Consider the following 18,420-nt stretch of genomic DNA (forward strand, 5'->3'; position numbering starts at 1 on the left):
TGGGTTTCACTCAGGGTAGCAACTATCAGATCCGTTACTGCTGCCTCGGTCAGAGCACACAATGGTATATTCTTATTTAAAACTCTGTAATCCACTGGCATTCACCATGATCCATCCGGTTTCTTAACCAGTCAGAGAGGAGAATACATGTGGGTAGAATTGGTCTCAAAGCTTTCTGTTCTACAAATGACTGTACAGCTGTCTCTAAATCCCTTTCTGCTTCTTTTGGAAATGTATAATGTCGCTGTGGCTGAGACACGGGATCACCATCAACCTGTACCTCTGTGTTCCCCATATTCCCACACTCATGTTTATGGGTGGTGAACACATACGACTGTTCCCTCAATACCTGCTGATACTCCAGAGGTACCTGTCCCCATAGGGACTTAGAAACATATAATCTTACAGAGTTAACAGGCCTGGGGCCTTTGGGCTGGGATGCTAACATCTCCTTCCTCTCGTTCAACTCCTCCCATAAACAATCATTAGTCATGTCCATGGCAACGCAATGTGTTTATTATATTACTTGGTTTCAGTAATATTTGAGTCTTCAAAGTAAACTGAAAGAATTTATTAAGTGTTGATAAACTAATAAATGAGTTTGACACTCTAGTGATCTAACTCTAGCAACAAAGTAAGAATGACTAACTGTACCAGCTGTACCTAAGCTACACGTGGTGGCTGGACTAAGATCTCTCTGCTACACTGATGTTCTTCCTGTAACTCCTGCTGGAAGTGAGAGAGCTCTGGGAGCTCCGGTTATATAAGTGGGTTGTGTAATGCCCTCTAGTGGTTATGCCATAGCTGGGTGTTGTGATTAACCCCTTAGTTACATGTCTGTGTACATTTCATTACAGTGTTGTCAGCCAATCGGCTCCGAGCACCCCCTTCACAGGTTGGCTCCACCTCACCAATATGCATAAAGGGTAAAAGGGTGACTCGAGAGAGGGTAGGGCCGCTTAAGGATAAACAAGGTCATCTATATATTGATCCACAAGGGATCGGGGAGGTCCTAAATGAATATTTCTCGTCAGTATTTACTGTTGAGAAAAGCACGAATGTTAGGGAAATTGAGGAAATAAAAAGTGATGTCTTGAGGAATGTACATATTACAGAGAAGAAAGTGCTGGAGGCATTAAAGTGCATCAAGATAGATAAATCCCTGGGACCTGATGAAACGTATCCCAGGACTTTGTGGGAAGCTAGGGAGGAAATTGTCGGCCCCCTCACTGAGATATTTGAATCATTGACAGCCACAGGATAGGTGCCTGAGGATTGGAGGGTAGCAAATGTTGTGCCCTTGTTGAAGACTGTCGGGATAAGCCTAGGAACTACAGACCGGTTAGCCGTACTTCTGTAGTGGGTAAATTGTGAGCAGGTATTCTGAGGGACAGGATCTACAGGCATTTAGACAGGCAAAGGCTAATTAGGGAAAGTCAGCATGGCTTTGTAAGGGGAAAGTCATGTCTCACCAATTCGATTGAGTTTTTTGAAGGGGTAACCAAGGGTAACCATAGGGGCTGGTTTAGCTCACTCAGCTAAATCGCTGGCTTCTAAAGCAGACCAAGCAGGCCAGCAGCACGGTTCGATTCCCGTACCAGCCTCCCCGGACAGGCGCCGGAATGTGGCGACTAGGGGCTTTTCACAGTAACTTCATTGAAGCCTACTCGTGACAATAAGCGATTTTCATTTCAGAAGGTAGATGAGGGCAGTGCAGTCGAAGTTGTCTATATGGACTTCAGCAAGGTCTTTGTCAAGGTACTGCATGGTAGGTTGTTGCAAAGGTTAAATCTCGCGGAATCCAGGGGGAGATAGCCAATTGGATACAAAATTGGCTTGGCAACCGAAGCCAAAGGGTGGTTGTGGAGGGTTGTTTTTCAAACTGGAGGCCTGTGACCAGCGGTGTGCCTCAGGGATCGATGCTGGGTCCACTGTTATTTGTTATATATATTAATGATTTGGATGGGAATGTTGGAGGCATGGTTAGTAAGTTTGCAGGTGACACCAAGATTGGTTGTCTTTGGGGTGAAAAGGTTTCATCAGTATGTCTGCAGTCACACTGTTACCGTATTCACAGACCACAAACCCCGACTCGGGTTATTTAAGGAGGATCGGGCAATTCCCCCCAAATCATCTGCTTGGATCCAACGTGGGGCACTGCTGTTAGCTGCGTGTGAGTACGTGCTGGAACATCGTTCCGGGGCCAGGAATTCCCACATAGATGCATTGAGCTGCATCCCCCTCCCCACCAGGTCTCTATCGCCTGCCTCGGCCAGCGAGGTCATCATCACTCTCCAATGTATGTACTCCCTGATGGTCACAGCATCCTGCATCCGGAGTTAGGCCCAGACAGACCCGCAACTGTCACACGTCTGTCACTTCACACAGTGTGGGGCCCAGCATGGAGCCTTTCCGGAAGATCTAAATGCCCTTACTTCCAAGATGCAGGAGCTGAGCATCAAGGATGGTGTTATTCTTTCGGGATATGAGCGGTGGTTCCCGAATGGGGGCGGGTCGGTCCCCTCTTACAAGACCTCCACAACTAACATCCAGGAGTGGCCAAAATGAAGATGTTGGCCCGTAGCTACGTATGGTGGCCTGGAATTGGTGCTGGCATCGAAATATTGGCCCAGTGTTGCCGCATTTCCGGAAGAACAGCAAAGTGCTAGTTAGAGTAGAAATAACAGGACATATCAGTTGAATATGTGGCTGAAGAGATGGTGTGAGGGGGAGGGTTTCAAATTGCTGGGGCATTGGGGCCAGTTCTGGGGGAGGTGGGGCCTGTACAAACTGGCTGGGTTACACCTGGGCGGGACCAGACTGATGTTCTGGGGTTGTGTTTGCTAGAGTGGGGAGAGTTAAAAAATATTGGAAGCGAGACAAGTAATGTTAAAAAGACAGCTTAAAGGCTTTGTGCCTTAACATGTGGAACATTCGCAATAAAGTGGATGAACAAATTGTGCAAATAGACGTAAATGGGTATGATATAACTGGGATTATGGAGACATGTCTGCAGGGTGAACAGGGATGGGAACTGAATGTCCAGGGTTCTCAGTATTTAGGAAGGAGGGACAAAAGGAAAAATGTGGTGGAGTGGCATTGCTGGCTAAAGAGGGAATTAACACAAGAGTGAGGAAGGATATTAGCTCTGACAATGTGGATGCTGTACGGGTAGAGTTGAGAAACACCAAGGGGCAAAAAACAGTGCGTGGCGTATAGAGACCCTCAAACTGCAGTGCTGATGTTGGAAATGGCATTAGACGGGGGATTAGAGATGCATGTGATAACGGAACATCTGTAATTATGGGTGCTTTTAGTCTGCACATGGATTGGACAAATACAATTAGCCACAAAACCTGGAGTGTGTACGGGATGGTTTTCTGGACTAATACGTTGAGGAACCAATGAGAGAGCAGGCCATCTTAGATTGTGTACTGTGTAATAAGAATGGGATCACTGGCAATCTAGTTGTGCGAGACCCTTGGCGATGAGCGACCATAACATGATAGACATTTTAACCAAGATGGAGAGTGAAATTGGTGATTCTGAGACTCGGGTCCTGAATCTTTAAGGAAATTATTATGATATGGGAAGTGAGTTGGGTTGATTGAGTGGGAAACATTACTTGAAGGGATGACAGTGGATAGGCAATGGCAAACATTCAAGGAGCGCATGGGGGAACTGCCACAATTGTTCATTCCTGTCTGGCACAAAAGCAAAATAGGAAAACTGGCCAATCCATGGCTTCTTCCAAGGAAGAAGCATACGGATTGGCCAAGAAAAGCAACAAGTCTGAGGATTGGGGGCAGTTTAGAATTCCGCAAAGAAGGACCAAGGGATTGATTAATCCTCCATGTCTGCATGGGTTTCCTTCATGCAGGTTAGATGGATAGGTCATGATGAATTGCCTCTTAGTGTCCAAAGGTTAGGTAATGGGGTTGCAGGGGTAGGGTGGCACAGTGGGCCTAGATAGGATGCACCTTCAGAGAGTCGGTGCAGACATGAAATGCTGCATGGTCTCCTTCTGCACTGTAGGGATTCTATGATTAAGAAGGGGAAATAGAGCACACGAGCAAGCTATAAACATTTCTATGGGTAAATGAAGAGAAAAAGATTGGTGAAGACCAATGTAGGTCCCTTATAGTCAGGAACAGGGGAATGATGGATCTTGTCACAGAGGGCACCGTGTTGTCTCTCTTCTCCGAGGATAATGCACAGGTGTAATGAGCCATCCCTTCAGCGGGTACCTCATGTCACCCAGCAGCCAATCCTATAAGTGCCAGGGCCTTATGAACATCTGTGACACCTGGGAGTGAGTCAGGAGTTATGGGAACTCCCAGGGGTCCTGGCACAAACGTGTATGATGTGCTTCTGATGATCACACACCAGCTGAATGTTGATGGAGTGGAACTTAATGATAGCACAGTGTTTAGCACTGCCGCCTCACAGTGCCAGAAACCCGGTTCGATTCCAACCTCGGGTGCCTATCTGTGTGGAGTTTGCATGTTTGTATGCATCAGAATTCCCTAGATGCTAGAACATTCCCTGTGGATTGGAGGGTCGTAAATGTAACTCCACTGTTCCAGAAAAGAGGAAGAGTGAAAACAGGGAATTCTAGATCAGTTAGTCGGATATCAGGAACAGGGAAAATGCTGGAATCTATTATTCGGGATGTGGTAACAGGAAACTTGGAAAATCACAATGTGATTAGACACAGTCAATATGGATTTATGAAAGGGGTAATCATGTTTGACAAAACTATGATAGATTTTGTTGTCTGTAAAACGTCAGACATTTCGACCAGTTTTTAACCCAGTTGTCTATTTTGGTGAGGTGAACAAAGGACAATACAAGTATATAATTCAAACAAATTTATTTACCAAACAATAAAAGCAGTTACCTCTCTTAAATTATCCCAACCAGTAACAGTCCCAAAGATTCTTCATACTACCCTTGCTGATGGACTCAGTTGCACTGCGGGTCTGATTCTCTGAGTCTCGATTTCCTCAGGGCCTTTTGTCCGCAAAGGTGGGTCTCACACGTTGTTTCCTTCCATCTCTGGTCGGTTGTCCAATCTTCTCAGTTACCTCTGCGCGGAGTCTTCACTGGGAGGTGCCTGGATGGCCGATCTTTGTACCCCTCTTTGTGCCTTTCCAGAAAGTTCTATGGCCCTCAGCCACTGAGGTCGCAGGGCAGGGGTCACAACATGCAATGGAGTTGCCGATTGCAACTCTGCAGGACACCAGGAGCCCACCCCAGGTGTCAATCACTGGGTGTATTGTTTGCACGTAACCCCTTTCCATATAAGGTAATGGGAGGAAAACCGGGTGCCAAAATGCGTAGCTTTATCTGGGAAACCCAAAATAATCAATCCATATGAATAAAACCGACTAACTCCTGATGGGTGAATAGTGCAGGTCCGGACATGTCCTGGCAGTTTGTCTATGTCCAGTGTATTCGAACTTGGCCAAGTTTAAATACCCATCAGACCAGTCCTGGAGCTGACTGTGGTTTGATTTAAAATATCCAATTCTTAATTTCAAGTGTCTGATTTTATATCGGGCCTGACATTTAGCCTGCTGTTCATTTTTACCACAATTTTTCAGTGTGTAACCAACAGGCTAGATACGAGGGAAACTAAATTCAGTATTTGGATTTTCAGAAGGCACTCAATGAGATTCCACATAAGAGATTGTGACACAAGATTAAGGCTCATGGGATTGGGAGTAATTTATTAACAAGAGTTCAGGACCAGCTAATGTACAGAACACTGGGAATAATCAAATCATTATCAAGATGGGGAGCTGTAACTCACAGGGGACTGGATTATTGAGTCTCTGCTATTTACAATCCAGCTCAATCATTTAGTGGAGGGGACTGAGTGCAAGATATTCATGTTCGCTGACGTTACAAAACGAGTTGGGGAAAAGTGCTGTGAGGAGGATACAGAGAGATTGCAAAGTGAGAGAAACAGGTTCAGATATGAAAGAGAGCGAGAGAGACGTCACCCACACAAGGAGAGGTAGCAGCGATTTACCCAGAAACATTTCAGTAAATCTACCGGTAATTTCAACTGGATCAAGGAATTACTTTAAAAACTATTAAATTTATATTAAATGCACTGACAACTAATTTATCCCCTGTAATCCGGGGAGTGTTGACAACATTTCTTGGGAAATAAGGAAGGGCAGGTGACAGTAGTGTTAGTGAGGGTCACTTTGGGACCAGTGACTACAATTCCATTTGTTTTAGGATAGCGATGGAGAATGATAGGTCTGGCCCAAAAGTTAAAGTTCTAAATTGGGGCAAGGCCAATTTTGATGGTATTAAACAGGAACTTTCAAAAGTTGATTGGGGTAGTCTGTGGGCAGGCAAAGTGACGGCTGGTAAGTGGGAAACTTTCAAAAGTGTGTTAACCCAGGTTCAGGGTGAGCACATTCCTTTTAGAGCAAAGCTGTAAGGCTGGTTGAAGGAGGGAACCGTGGATGACTCCGGATATTGAGGCCCTGGTCAAAAGGTAGAAGGAGACATATGACAGACATAGGCAGCTGGAGTCATAGGGATCCCTTGAAGAGTATAGAGCTTGTCAGAGTGGAGTTTTTTTTTTTTTTTTTATAAATGTTTTTATTCAGTTTTCATATTTTATGTTGAACAAATTACAAATTGTTAGGAGAGAAAAAGAACAAAAAAAAAAACAACAAACAAACATGCAAAAATTAACATACATATTTACAGGTAAGCATCTTCGTAGTAGTAACTGCGCCCGCCCCCCCCCCCCCCTCAACATGTTTATTTAGTTTGGTTTTGGGCCTTAGCTAGCCATCGAACCCCCGTACCGAACCTGTAGCCCCCCCCCCCCCCTCCCGCTACCTTCCCCCGACTATTCTTCCTCTTGTACATTGGCCACAAATAGGTCCCGGAACAGTTGCATGAATGGCTCCCACGTTCTGTGGAAGCCGTCGTCCGACCCTCGGATGGCAAATTTGATTTTCGCCATTTGGAGAGATTCCGAGAGGTCGGACAGCCAGTCCGCAGCTCTGGGCGGTGCTGCTGACCGCCAGCCAAACAGGATTCTACGGCGGGCGATCAGGGAGGCAAAGGCAAGGGCGTCCGCCCTCCTCCCCAGGAATAGATCTGGCTGTTCTGAAACCCCGAAGACCGCCACTATCGGGCATGGCTCCACCCTCACTCCCACCACTTTGGACATAACCTCGAAGAAGGCTGTCCAGTACTCCACGAGTCTGGGGCAAGACCAGAACATGTGGGCGTGGTTGGCCGGGCCTCTTTGGCACCGTTCACATCTGTCTTCCACCTCCGGGAAGAACCTACTCATACGGGTTCTTGTTAAGTGGGCTCTATGTACCACTTTTAGTTGCGTCAGGCTGAGCCTTGCGCACGTGGAGGTGGAGTTGACCCTATGCAGTGCTTCGCTCCAGAGTCCCCACCCTATCTCCATCCCCAGGTCGTCCTCCCATTTCCTTCTTGTTGCGTCCAGTACGGTGTCGTCCCTATCTACCAGTCGGTCATACATGTCACTACAGTTCCCTTTCTCTAGGATACTTGCGTCCAGTAGGTCTTCCAGTAGTGTCTGTCGTGGCGGTTGTGGGTACGTCCTTGTCTCCTTTCGTAGGAAGTTTTTGAGCTGCAGGTACCGTAGCTCGTTCCCCCCAGCTAGCTGAAACTTCTCTGTCAGTTCGTCCAGTGTTGCGATCCTGTCGTCCGTGTATAGGTCCCTGACTGTCAGTGTCCCCCCGTCCTGCCTCCACCTTTTGAAGGTGGCGTCAGTCAGTGCTGGTGTGAACCTATGGTTGTTGCAGATGGGAGCCCTGTTCGACATTTTGGTCAGGCCAAGTTGCTGCCGCAGTTGGTTCCAGGATTGGAGGGTGGCTGTCACCACTGGGCTGCTGGAGTGTTTTTTGGGTGGGGATGGGAGTGCTGCCGTGGCGAGGGCCCGGAGGGAGGTTCCCATGCAGGAGGCCTCCTCCGCACGCACCCACTCAGCCTCTGGCTCCTGGATCCATCCCCTTACTCGCTCGGCTGTTGCTGCCCAGTGGTAGAATTGTAGATTCGGGAGGGCTAGCCCTCCCCTGGTTTTTGTTTTTTGTAAGACCTTCTTTGGGATCCTAGCATTTTTACCCCCCCATACGAACGCCATGATGAGTTTGTCCAGCGCTTTGAAAAAGGCCTTGGGGATGTAGATCGGAATGGATCTAAACAGGAAGAGGAACCTGGGCAGTACGTTCATTTTGATCGTCTGAACTCTCCCCGCGAGGGAGAGCGGGAGTGTGTTCCATCTTTGCAGGTCCTTTTTAACTTCCTCCGTCAGGCTGGTGAGGTTCCATTTGTGGATCCCTTTCCAGTCATGGGCTATTTGGATCCCCAGGTAGCGGAATTTATGTCGGGCTTGATTGAACGGCAGCCCCTTTAGTGCTGCCCCCCCCCCCCCCCTTGCGGGTGTACTGGGAAGATCTCACTTTTGCTCATGTTGAGTTTGTAGCCCGAGAAGGCTCCAAACTCTTTCAGGAGCGCGATGATTCCGTCCATGCTGCTTTGTGGGTCCGAGATATAGAGGAGCAGATCATCCGCATAGAGTGAGACTCTGTGCTCTCTACCTCCCCTTCGGATCCCCCTCCAATTTTTTGCTGCCCTGAGCGCGATTGCTAGCGGTTCAATTGCTAGTGCGAACAGCAGCGGGGACAGTGGGCATCCTTGTCTGGTGCCCCTGTGCAGCTGGAAGTATTGGGAGTTGGTATTGTTGGTCTGTACACTCGCCATGGGAGCGTTGTACAGGAGCTTTACCCAAGCGGTGAACCCTGTTCCAAGCCCGAACCGCTCCAGTACCTCTATGAGGTATTTCCATTCGACTCTGTCGAAGGCCTTTTCTGCGTCCAGGGAGACGATCACCTCTTGTGTTCTCTCCCCGGAGGGGGTCATTATCACGTTCAGCAGGCGCCTGATGTTCGCGGTAAGCTGTCTACCTTTGACAAAGCCCGTCTGGTCCTCTGTGACCACCTCAGGTACACAGTCTTCTAGCCTCTTGGCTAGGATTTTGGCCAGTATTTTGGCGTCTGCATTCAGCAGAGATATGGGTCTGTATGACCCACATTCCGTTGGGTCTTTGTCTTTCTTGGGTATCAGCGAGATTGAGGCCTGTGCTAACGTGGGTGGCAATGTGCCCCTAGCTAGCGAGTCTGTGAACATCTCCCGCAGGTGCGGGGCCAGCGCTGTCGCAAATTTTTTGTAGAAGTCCGCCGGGAATCCGTCCGGTCCCGGCGCCTTCCCCGCCTGCATGGAGCTAATGCTGTCCATGATCTCTCCCAGTGCTAGTGGTGCTTCCAGATCCCGTTTTCTGCCCTCTCCCACAACTGGTATGTCCAGTCCGTCAAGAAACCGGTTCATCCCAGCCTTCCCCGTTGGGGGCTCTGAGGTGTACAGCTCTTGGTAGAAGGCCTTGAAGGTTTTGTTAATCCTCTCTGGTTCTGTTTCCAACGTGCCTCTGGTATCTCTGATTTGCGCAATTTCTCTGCTGGCTGCCTGCTTTCTCAGCTGGTGGGCCAACAGGCGGCTGGCTTTGTCTCCGTGTTCGTATAGGGCCCCGCGTGCCTGGCGGAGTTGGTGTACTGCTTTCCTGGTGGAGAGCAGGTCAAAGTTCCTTTGTAATTCTTTCCTCTCCGCCAGGAGTTCTACGGTCGGGGCCTCGGAGTATTTATGGTCTACCTCCAGTATGGAGTCGACCAGCTTCTGCCTAGCCACCCTTTCCTCCCTATCTCTTTGCGCTTTGTAGGCTATGATTTCCCCTCTTAGTACGGCCTTAAGCGCTTCCCAGAACGTGGAGGGTGAGACCTCCCCGTTTTGGTTGATCGCAGTGTACTCCGCTATGGCCTGCGCTATCCTTTCGCTGAAGGCCTTGTCAGCTAGTAAGGCACCGTCCAACCTCCATTTGGGGCGCTGGGCCCTTCCCGTCTCTAGCCGCACATCCATGTAGTGTGGAGCGTGGTCTGATATCACAATTGCGGAGTATTCCACCTTGTCTATCTCTGGAAGCACCGTTTTCCCCACCACAAAGAAGTCAATTCTGGTGTACACGTTGTGTACTGGGGAGAAGAAAGAGAATTCTTTCTCCCCCGGGTGGGCGAATCTCCAGGGGTCTACTGCTCCCATCTGCTCCATATAGTGACTGAGTTCCCTTGCCATGTTTGAGGTTTTCCCCGTTCTGGGGTTTGATCTGTCCGTCGTTGGGTCCTGTACACAGTTGAAGTCCCCCCCCATGATTAGTCGGTGCGTCGCTATGTCCGGGATTTCTGCCATGGTCTTTTGGATGAAGCTCGTGTCGTCCCAGTTGGGCGCATACACGTTAACTAGGACTACCGGCGCCCCATCCAGGGCCCCGCTGACCATGACATACCGTCCCCCTGGGTCCGTAACCGTCTTTGTCGCCCTAAACATTGTCCTCTTGCCAATCAGGATCGCCACCCCCCTGGCCCTTGCCCCATAACAGGAATGATAGGTTTGTCCCACCCAGCCCTTTCTTACCCGCAGTTGGTCCTGCTCCCTCAAGTGCGTCTCTTGGAGGAAGACTATGTCGGCCCTCATGTTTCTAAGGTGGGTGAGGACTCTAGATCTCTTCACTGGGCCATTAAGTCCCCTTACGTTCCAGGTGACTATTCTGGTGGGGGGCTTCTGCCCCCTTGCTCCTGTGGGGTTAACCATATTTGTCCGGTGGACGCGCCCCTGCCCTCTGGGGTTTCCCTTTGTTAGGGGGCCGTCCAGGATGTCCACTATCACTGCTCTCCCCATGCGGTCGGGTCCCTGCGCTCCGGGGTTCCCCCTTGTCCCGGGGACACCCGCCATGGCCGTCCACTGTGTGTCCGCCACGCGGGTAGCCCCCTGCACTCCGGGGGGCCCCTTCACCCACAGACCGTACTGGGTGGGTGTTTGCAGCAGTTCCCTGTTTCGAGCCCTTGTCTGTGGCACTTTGTGGCCCTATTCCCTTTCTGGCCTCTTTTGTCCCTTCGTCCCTGCATTTCCCCTCCCTGGTCTCTCGCCCCCCGAGTGCCCCCCCCCCCCCCGCTCTATCCCTTTCGGGGATACCCCTGTGTACCCCTCCATTGCCCCTCTCTCCCCCATTCCTGTCCCCATTTGCTCTCCCACCTTTGATGGGTGATCCCCCCCCTCCCCTGCCTGGCGCCTTCCCCCCTGTTGGGGGTGCGCTGCGGCCCTGCTCTGTTGCGCGCCCCCTTCGCTAGCTTTCCTGCTAGCACGGTGGCTCCCCGCTCGGAGGTTGCTGTCCCCCTTCCCCTCTCCCCTCTCCAGTACTCCCGTTCCCTCGTGCCGGGGCCTGGCCTCCCACCTGGAGCGGGCCCTTGGGCATTGGGTTGTTTTTCCTGGGTGCTCCTGCCAGGGGGGAGGGGGCTGGCTTTGCCTCGCCCCTCCCCACCCCCCCGTCGGCATGACGTATCTCCTTGCCATGGGCCCCTCGTCCCTACTTCCCATGGCGTTTTTCCAGCCCGTGCTCCTCAACGAATCTATTCGCCTCGGCAGGGGCTGTAAAGAAATATTCCTTGTGTTGGTATGTGACCCAGAGTTTTGCTGGGTACAGCATACCAAAACGTACTTTGTTCTTATAGAGAGCTGCTTTCGCTCTGTTGAACTCCGCCCGTCTCTTAGCTATGTCCGCTCCAAAATCCTCGTAGATTCTGATGGCGTGCCCGTCCCAATTGCAGGCTCTATTCTCCTTGGCCCAGCGCAGGATTGTCTCCCTATCCCGGTACCGGTGCAGTCTGGCTATAACTGCTCTCGGTTTTTTCCCCTTCCTTGGGCTTCGGGCGCAGTGACCGATGAGCTCTGTCCATTTCCGGTGGGGTGGGAAAAGTTTCCCGCCCCACTAAGGAGCCCAGCATCGCAGCCACGAATGTTGTGGGATTTCTACCCTCTATCCCCTCTGGCAGGCCCACTATCTTAATGTTTTGCCTTCTCGAGTTGATCTCCTGGTCGTCTACCCTGCCCTTCAGGCTCCCCTGTGTTGCACTCAGTTTCGCCATTTCCCTCTCCAGGGACATGACCCGGTCGCTCACGTCAGTCGCTGCCTTCTCCAGCTCTTTAATGGTTGCCCCTTGGGCTTCCAGTATCTTCCCTTGGGCTTCCAGTATCTTCCCGTGGGCACCCACTTTCTCCTCCATTCTGGTCAGAGCCTGCTGCACCCCTGACATGGCCCTGGTCACTGCTGCCTGTGCTGCGGCCTCTGTGTCTGCTTTTAACTCTGCCTTGATTGCCTGCAGCTGCTCCCTCACCACCTCGGCAATGGCTTCCTTCCAATTCACGCCCCCCTCTAACCCCAGGGGAGAGGTTGCCCGCCCGTCCAGCTCTTTTGGATGCGGCGATACATTCTTCCCGCTGCTTCGCGTGTTGACTCGTTCGCCCAAGCTGGTTTGCCCTTTGCCCCGTCCACCTCCGGTGCCCCCTTTCTCTTGGGTCCCTTCTGGCATTTTTTTCTCCCCCTTCCCCTTCATCGTTTCTTCTCTCCTTGTTCTTCTTTTCCCCCTTTTCCGCACCCTATTTTAATTTTATTAATATATATATATATATATATATAAAAATATATGTATATATTTTTTTTTTAAATGAAAAATTTATTTCCCCCCTTCTTTCCTTTACCCCTTTATTTCACCCCTTTTCTCTTTACCAGTTTTCTTTTGGGTTTTTATTTTAAAAAAGAACAGAAATATAAGTCTCTTTTTTCTTTTGTTTTCTCTCTCCACTCGCCCAGGAGAGAGAGAGAGAGTCCCCCTTTGTCCTTGCCACGTGGTGGTCACTGCAGTTGGGGGGAGGGGGAGGGGCGAGTGGGGCTGCTGGTTGGGGGGGGGGGGTGGTGTCCCCGCTGCTGGTTGGGGGGGGGGGGGTTGGTGTCCCCACTGCTGGTTGGGGGGGGGGGTTGGTGTCCCCGCTGCTGGTTGGGGGGGGGGGGGGTTGGTGTCCCCGCTGCTGGTTGGGGGGGGGGGGTTGGTGTCCCCGCTGCTGGTTGGGGGGGGGGGGGGTTGGTGTCCCCGCTGCTGGTTGGGGGGGGGGGGTTGGTGTCCCCGCTGCTGGTTGGGGGGGGGGGTGGTGTCCCGCTGCTGGTTTGGGGGGGGGGGGGGGGGGGAAGAGGGCCCGCCGCTGCCGCTCCGTTCCCGGCCCGCGTGGGGGGGGGGGGGGGGAGAGAGGGGTTGGACCTGCCGCTGCTGGGCCTCCCTGTCGCCGTTGCTCCTCGCCTCCGCCTTCCGCCGCCGCCCGCTCCTCCTCAGCTGCCGCCCGCTCCTCCTCCGCTTCTCCTCCGCTGCCGCCCGCCGCTGCCGCCCGCTGCTCCTCCGTTGTCGCCCGCTCCTCCGCCGTTGCCGCCCGCTCCTCCTCCGCCGTTGCCGCCCGCTCCTCCTCCGCCGTTGCCGCCCGCTCCTCCTCTGCCGTCCGGCCTGTCGGGGGGGTTCCTTCCTGGCGCTTGCGGGAGCCCCTCTCCCTGCGACCTCCTCGCTCGCCGCCCGGAAGTCCAGTCGTCAGAGTGGAGTTAAGAGAGAAATCAGGACGGCAAAAAAGGGACATGAGATTGCTTTGGCGGATATAGTAAAGGCGAATCCAAAGAGCCTCTACAAGTGGGCAGCATGGTAGCATAGTAGTTAGCACTATGGCTTCACAGCGCCAGGGTCCCAGGGTTGATTCCCAGCTTGGGTCACTGTCTGTGTGGCGTCTGTATGTTCTCCCTGTGTGTGCGTGGGTTTCCTCCGGGTGCTCCGGTTTCCTCCCACAAGTCCCAAAAGACGTACTATCAGGTAATTCTCCCTCAGTGACCCGAACAGCCGCTGGAATGTGGCGACGAGGGGCTTTTCACAGTAACATCATTGCAGTGTTAATGTCAGCCTACTTGTGACAATAAAGGTTTTAAATAAATACATAAAGGGCAAAAGAGTATTGCTTCCTGGCCTTTTGGCGAGGATGAGCGTGAGGTCAGGTGTAATGCCTGGACCTGGTGTGTCTCTCTTGTGGGGACCATGAATGGGATTCAATTTGAATTGGTTTTTGGAGCAGGCAAGAGGCTGGATTAGGGGTTTACCCCTGACCACACTCTGAGCTCTGGCTTTGTAACTCTAGTAATTAGGGAGGGAGTAGGGCCTCTTCAGGATCTACAAGGCCATCTATGTGTGGATCCACAAGAGATGGGTGTGATTCTAAATTAATATTTCTCATCGGTATTTACTGTTGAGAAAGGCATTGATGTTAAGGAACTTGGGAAAATATATAGTGATGTTTTGAGGAGTGTACATCTAACAGGAGGTGCTGGAAGCCTTTTTTTTTAATTTAGAGTATCCAATTTTTTTTTTCAAATAAGGGACAATTTAGCGTGGCCAATTCACCTAACCAGCACATGTTTGGGTTCTGGGGTTGAGACCCACGCAGACACAGGGAGAACGTGCAGACTCCACACGGACAGTGACCCAGGGCTGGGATCGAATCTGGAACCTCGGCGCTGTGAGGCAGCAGTGCTAACCACTGCTCCGCCGTGCTGCCCCAATGCTGGATGTCTAGAAGCCACCTGTCACCTAACGGCCTCGTCATTCACCAGCCTCCCCAGCGAGTGCTCACGCTGGCAGAAATTAATACTCCTTTTTAAAAACGTAAACCTGACGGAAGGGCTCCTGTGGCGAGCCGAGGAGGTGAGGAGCCATCTTTGCTCACAGGCAAAGAGCTTGGGGGCACTGGCCTTGACATCACAGTCCTCGTCGGGGGGTGGTGGACTCTCCGCAGGAGGGGGCCGTCATGGGAGAGTGAGGAGGAGGCGTTGGGGGTGCAACTACAATAGGCAATCGCTCATGGCACCATCATGCCAACCCTTGGATCCCAACCCCATGTCAGTGAACCACTGTCCCTGCCCGTCTGCCCCACTGATCACCCAAAACCTCCAGCGACTGCTGTGGCCTCTGGCCGGGTGGCTGAAGGCTATCGCCTGTCGGGAATTGGCAATCATGGTTAAGTGAGCACTTGACACATGCCAAGTAGGTTCCTGTGGGTGGGCGGGCAATGTAGCATGTGAGAGTCATTGCCTATCATTCCGATTGCACCTTGATGCCTGGACACTGTGTGGGAGTGAACAGAACACACGCAGCAGCCAACATCTGAACACCCAAGGTTTGGGACACAGCTCCCGGGACATGCCCACGGTCAGAGGGTGGGTGAGTACCACAGGGAGGGGGTGTCGCCTGGAGAAACAAAGGGTCCAGGGGTCAGCTTGCATTGTGGAAGAAAGTGACCGAGGCATCAGAATGGTTGTGCAAAATGTTGTTTAATCTGCTGTATAATACCCCACTCTCGATGGTGCCGCACTCCCCCCCCCCCCCCCCCCCCCTCCCCCCCACCAAACCCCTACCTCACCGCCCTCAGTGTTCCTCAATGTGCTTGGCCCTCTTAGCTCTACCACTACGTCTTGGTGTTTCCCCAGGATGTGCATCTGAGATGGAAGCAGCCTTCGATGGCGGGTATCCTCTGGGGGCTCTGGGACCAGGGAGCCATGGCTAACCTGTCGACAGCTCATGCACAGCTGTGTTGCCCCGTTCAGGGTGCTGATCCCGAGGTGGGGCCTCATCAGAGGGGTGGAACTCGGAAGTGGCCACTGTCACCGCCCCCTAGGACAGGTCTGAGTTGGCACTCAGCGCCCCCTCCTTTCGGTCGGTGCCCATAGGGCCCTGGGGTTCACCTAGGGATTGAGGAACATCTGGTTCGGGCTCCGGCTGCCCCTGCATCATCTGGCTCTGCCAGCCCTGGCGGTTCCTCAATGTCCGCACCATCGTGTTGGCACCCTTGGCAATGCCCTCAGTGACTGGGACACATCCCCCAGTAACCGGGCCGTGCTCTGCAGTGTCTCAGCCATGCCCACCTGCGACTGGGACAAGCTCCGCAGCGTCTCGGCCATTCCCATCTGAGAGCGGGACATGTCCTGCAAAACCCCATCAAGGTCGGCCTGATACTGGGTGACATCCCCCAGTGAGGCAGGTAGTCTGCTGAGCAGCTCAGTCATGGCTGTCACCAGCTGTGTGTCGCCTTGGACACCTTCACTCATGGTGCTGACGTCGTGCATTAAACCTTTCACTGCGGTCGCCACCCTAATAGAGTTGGCCTCGGTGCCACTCATTGTCAGTGACATCTGTGCCCGTAGCCTCTGGGCTCCTTCAACCGGCTGTGGATTGTTGTGTTTTGCTGCTTCGGATAACACAGGCTGCTATTTGATGCAGTCTTAACTAAAGGATGCTCCAGACTCTGAAATGAGTCCAACGTGTTTATTGAACTATTAACACAGATCTCAAATGAGTTTGACTCCCTGCTAATCTAACTGTAGTAACTCAGTCTAACTGTACCAGCTTACTCTAAGCCGCGTGCTGGGGTGTGATGCTGCTGATCAACCCTGTCTAACTCTCTCGATGTCTATCTGTGGTAAGAGGCAGGGTGTGAGTGCCTCATCCCTTTTATAGTGTTTATGCCATGCCCCCTTGTGGTAATGCCGCCTCTGAGTGTCCTGACTGCCCATTGGTTGTGTCCTATTCTGAGTGTTCATTGGTTGCATGTTTGCATATGACATGGATCTGCTGGAGTGTGGCTGACATCACCGTTCCCAATCGTCTCCGTCAGCTCTGGGTAACTCTGTACCACAGGCTCAGCATCAGGCTGGGGCCCAGCTGGGTCCTGGGATCCAGCAGCCCTCCAACTGCTGTCTGGCCTGGGGGGGTTCCTGCCTCCACCTGATGTCCATCAGCAGCAGTGCGATTCTCACCAGATTGGGCCCCAGAAGCCTGACCTCTGACATTTCCCAGCGAGGTGTGTGTATCTGTGCTGATGGAGAGTGGGGATGACAGCTGTGCCGTGACTATAACAGTTGCATCTGGGAGGTGTTCTACCCGGAGTCAGGAGAGGGGGCCATCCGGGATGGACCGGTGCCGTCGGCCGCTGGATTTGCAGGAGAATGGACATGTGGTCAGTGGGAAGGATGGGTCAGTCAGTAAAGCAATAACAACTCACTTGTGACAGGTCCACAGGGTGGAGCCCGGTGGATCCTCACCTCTGCGGCATCCGGCAGCCTCCGTGTGGGTAACCACTCTGTCCTCGGCCACCCTCCAGGGCTCGCTCCTCGAAGGAGGTGAGGATTCTCAAGTCCAGCACCCCACCGCCAGTCTGGGCCCTCTCCTGGTGATTATGGGAAAGCTATTCCTGTGGGGACACAGAGAGGGCATCATTAGCCACATGCGTGGTTCACAGTTGTGGAGGCGAATGTGAAGGGAAGGTTGGGGCGAAGGGAGAGTTGGACTGGTGAGTGGAGGAAGTGCGGAAGGGGGAGGGGGATGAAGGGAGGGTTGGAGGATGCTCCCTTGGGGGGTTTGGGGGTGGGATGTTGGTATCTACTCACCTTTGCTGCCCAGAGTAGGTCGTTGACCTTCCGACACTGAGAGGTCAGTCCTTGTGGTCACACTGCCCGAGCTGACTGCTGCCGCCACCTCATCCCAGACAGCACTGGCTGCCTTGTGGCTCACCCTCCGGGACCCTCGGGGAACAGAACATCCCTCCTGGCCTTCACAGCGTCCAGGAGCCTCCCCAGGTCAACATCCCTGAATCTTGAGGCCGGTCTCCTCGGTGCCATTGCTGTGAGTTGGCTGGGGTTGGTTGAGCAAGTGCTGCTCGACATTGTTATCGGAGGGCTGGCGAGAGCGGTTCTGGCGAATCAGCTGGCGAGCTGGCATTTGGTGCGGTAAACCGTGAGGCCTCGTTAAGTGGGCCAATTAACATTGAATAGTGTTGCCGGCCCCACTGGGCCGAGCGCTGGGAAACACGTGGCAATTCCTGCTCACTACGGCACTTGGAATTTTTTCCAGAGAATCACACCCAGTGTCTATCAGGACAGGGAGACATCGGGCTGGATTCTCCCAGACATCGCGGCAAAATCCCAAAATGCGATCGGCCGGAGAATCGGCTCCGATGGCGAAATCGGGCTCGACTCCGTCGACACCAATCGGGGGGATCACCCAGGGCCACACCGATGGCAGCCGCCAGTGATGGCAGCCCCCAGTGAGGGCAGCTCCCAATGAGGGCACCTCCCAATGAGGGCAGCTCCCAGTGATGGCAGCTCCCAATGAGGGCAGCTCCCAATGAGGGCAGCTCCCAATGAGGGCAGCCGCCAATGAGGGCAGCTCCCAGTGAGGGCAGCACCCAGTGAGGGCAGCTCCCAATGAGGGCAGCTCCCAATGAGGGCAGCTCCCAATGAGGGCAGCTCCCAATGAGGGCAGCTCCCAGTGAGGGCAGCACCCAGTGAGGGCAGCACCATCAAATGGTGGCCCTGGCAGGAAGGGCAGGCACCAGGAATAGGGCACCGACAGGCGGGGCTGGAGGTCATGCGTGGCTGGAGCCCGCGGT

The 18,420-nt window shown here is 52.8% G+C and overlaps 1 long non-coding RNA gene across 1 annotated transcript; it reads right to left on the minus strand.

Moving 5' to 3' along the window:
• Positions 1-4,856: 4,856 nt before the first annotated feature.
• Positions 4,857-17,135, minus strand: LOC119964985. The gene is made up of 2 exons (XR_005460412.1): positions 17,035-17,135; positions 4,857-5,349 (listed from the first exon to the last, which is right to left on the minus strand). It is a non-coding gene; the product is annotated as an uncharacterized LOC119964985 (long non-coding RNA).
• Positions 17,136-18,420: the final 1,285 nt, after the last annotated feature.

The sequence above is a fragment of the Scyliorhinus canicula genome, chromosome 4, assembly GCF_902713615.1.
Source record: "Scyliorhinus canicula chromosome 4, sScyCan1.1, whole genome shotgun sequence".
Classification (NCBI taxonomy): Eukaryota; Metazoa; Chordata; class Chondrichthyes; order Carcharhiniformes; family Scyliorhinidae; genus Scyliorhinus; species Scyliorhinus canicula.